This window comes from Coffea eugenioides, chromosome 4 (assembly GCF_003713205.1).
Source record: "Coffea eugenioides isolate CCC68of chromosome 4, Ceug_1.0, whole genome shotgun sequence".
Taxonomy (NCBI): domain Eukaryota; kingdom Viridiplantae; phylum Streptophyta; class Magnoliopsida; order Gentianales; family Rubiaceae; genus Coffea; species Coffea eugenioides.
This window is the reverse complement of record NC_040038.1, coordinates 8,711,984-8,715,479: the sequence shown is the minus strand read 5'-3', so window position 1 is coordinate 8,715,479 and position 3,496 is coordinate 8,711,984.

Below are 3,496 nucleotides of genomic sequence, written 5' to 3'. Positions count from 1 at the left end.
ATCAGACTTTGTCGAAAGTTTCTGCCAAGAGGATTGCGTTCCTGTTTTTTTTTACTTGTTTGGATATTGATTTTCTGTATTTTGTTGCTCCGAATCTAAGCTTGATGTTTGGTTGAAGTAGTGGCTGTGCCTGGATGGAAATTTACATAGGACAAACACAGCAATGGTAGAGAATCGTGGCTGAAAAACTGCAGAATGTTGTTCTTAGATGTTTGCGTGATTTTTTTATCTAATCTTTTGTGTTTGAACATAAGGATTTTGTGGCCAAAAATGGAAACGTGTTGGTAATCTAGTTACTTCAGTCCAAGCTTTTGATTGGTTAAGTTGTTAGCCGTGTTCGGATGAGAAATGATTGCATCAGATAATCCTAAAGCTGTTACACAACCACCCATTTGCACGATAGCATTTGTTAGCTTTGTATTTGGTGTGTGATTGTGTATGCATGATAGTGTTTGGAATCATAAGTTTGGTAGGAACTTGAGGTTGGGTTTTGGCTTGAGAGGTTTGTGAATCTGCCACGCGAGGTAGCTAAGCAACAAAATTGCAGCAAGAAACCTTTCTTTCTTTTTTTGAACTAAACCCGGAAGGTTGCAGATTTTTTTTTTTACAGAAGATTTGCTTGCTTGAATGTTCGATTTCTGTGATATTGATTGCTCCATATCATGCCTTTGCTGTGTGGTGGAGAAGCTGTCTGTGTTTGAATGAAAGTTTGCATCTGATGAACATAACAAGCGTAGCTAACTGTAGCTACAAATTGCAGAATGTTATTTCTATGTTTGCATGATCTTTTGTCCAAGTTTCTGATGTTTAAACATAAAGGTTTTATGGTGAAAAGTGGAAAGCATGTTTGGCGAGCTTGTTACTTTGGCCTGAGATGTTGTTGGTTGAGCCGTTAGTGATGTTTGGATAGAAAAATTGCACCAGAAACCATGAAAGTTGCAATGAAAAAAAACGCAGCAAAGCTTCGTATGATTTTTTTTGAGGTGTTTTCTTCTCCTGTTGTTGTATGCTCAACCGTGTGTACATGATTGGTTTTTAGAATTCAATGAATGTGGAGTTTGAAGCTCTGTTTAAGTTTCTTGGGTTGCTAATAAGATGCACTTGCAGAAAACCAGCAGCTAGAAATGAAGAAGAAGGCTTCTTCGTAAGCCATCGTGCATGGGATTTTGCATGGAAATGTTCTAAAATAATTACACTTTGGCCCCTAAGTCTCCCCTTGTTCCACTAGGACCCAACCAATTGAATAATTTCATCAATTTGGTCCTTGGTAGTTTTAATTTTTGCAACTTCATTGCTTGTTTGATTCAATTAGCCACCTTACTTTGTTTAAATTGCTTTTAATTCATGATTTTAAGGGCTTTCTGACCAAGTGAGCTTGTGTTTGCATACTTTCTTTAATTTTCTCAATTAAAATGATGCCTTGACCTTTTCTTTTATTTTGGAGGGTAAATAAGTAACTCACCCCATTAGGGCTCCATTTCAAGGGAGGTACAACTTCTTTTATCTTTTTTGTCTCTCCTATATGATCCAACGTGCTAAGTGAGAATTGCATGTCTACTTTACTTTCCTTGTCTTTCCTTAATTCCTTTCATTCATTCATTTTCTTTTATTTTTATTAAGTTATTCTTTATGGGGTATGTGTACACCTCTTGGCTTGTAATAGATAGGGTTTGGAGAGCACTTTGTCCATTTTTCCCCTTCCCCTTTCGTTTTAGTTAGCAAATGTGATAGGTTCATTAGATTGATTGCTTGCTTCTGTTGCTACGTGTTAAGTTGCTTTATTAGGCTCTTGCATTTAGTCGAGCATGCTAAGTGTTATGTGCTACGTGTTTATAGGTGATTGGCATGTCTATTTGCTTTCTATAGTCATAGATGAACGTGATGGATGAATGCACGACACCACACTAGTCCAACGCTAGTTGTGGCTCATTGTCCCGTTTTCCACTAGTCCAACGCTAGTAGGAATTCATAGATATGGGCTAGTCCAACGCTAGACCCTTAGGGTTTTCCCTCGCTAGTTCATACTTGCATGTTTCACTACATTTCATACATTTTTCTTAGTTTTTTCTAGCATTTGGCATGATCCTCCAATCCTTTCCCCTTCATCTTAGGATTTTGCATCCTCATGTTAGTTATAGGGTACATTTGCTTGAGAGTCCCCTTTCGATAAGGGAAACAAGCGAGTGTGGCTACAAAATAGCCTTAGCAAGCTAGTTCTTCCTTCTAATCAAAGGGAAAATTAAAGTCGTGAAATTAGAAGTCATTCCCGTACCCGACTTGATGCATACCTCTAGGTTCATGCACTCTCATTCTTATCGTATCACTTCCTCACTCTTTTATCCACATTTTCTCACAACTTATATTTTTCTCAATCCACATGCCATGTTTGCACAATTTTTCTTCTTTTATCATTTATTTTCTACCTCACAAATTGCACCCAATTGCACTTATATGTATCTGCTATTATATTTTCATTCACTAGCACACAAACACCTTTATTTTCTCAATTGGCACACATGCACTTTTCTCACATTTGCACACTTGCACTTTTCTTACATTTGCACACTTGCACGTTTCTTACATTTGCACACTTACACTCATACTTGAGTCTTCATTTGCATTATTCATGACCTCTATGAGGGCTTTCCCAGTTGGCCATCGCAACCCATGTGATTGGGACCAAAAGCCTCATAAGAGACATTTTAGATTTAGGATTGCATTTTTGTCATATCCATTAGTCACATCCAACATGCAACGCATACTTTGGGTAGAAGAATTAGGAAAAGAAGGGCTAAGTCACGCAACTAGCTTTGGCTGGGGTAAGGGAGTGCCTTAGGCTTTGCCTTTGCCTTCTCCCTTATCAAATGTGACCCCCGATCCCTTTCTTTGGTTACGTAGACCTAAACGTTCTTAAAAAGGGGTTTGTTTACTGTGCGTTCCAAAAATCACTTCTTGGGTGACTTGGTACACCCTAAACTCTATACCAAGTGGCGACTCCATTTTCCATTCAAAACCCTTTTTGAACTTTGTTTGGCCGAATCGTCGTATTATCAAGTCCCACGGCCTTTTATCTTCATTTTCACACACGCTCACATACATATCTCACACACTACTTTCACACACCATATCAAAAAGTGGGGCTCGACAATGTCCCTCAGGGAGGACCGGTCTCTGCTACTCGTGGTCCCTGTGGATATTGCGGAGGGCCAAATCATAAGGAGGCAAATTGTTGGAAGAAAGAGGGAAAATGTCTGCGCTGCGGAAGTGCCGATCATCGGATTGCTGACTGCCCAATTCGACTGCGAAAAGGAAAAGGGACCCCGCAACCAACTAAGACTAACCCTGGACAGTCGGAAAAGGAAGGGACTGGATCCAAGGCACCGGCTCAGGTGTATTCTTTAGAACACCATCAGGATCCTGACTCGTCTGAGGACGTAGAAGGTATGGTCCGTTGGGTACCATAGATTTTGATAGATTCCGTTGATAAGAAAATTTC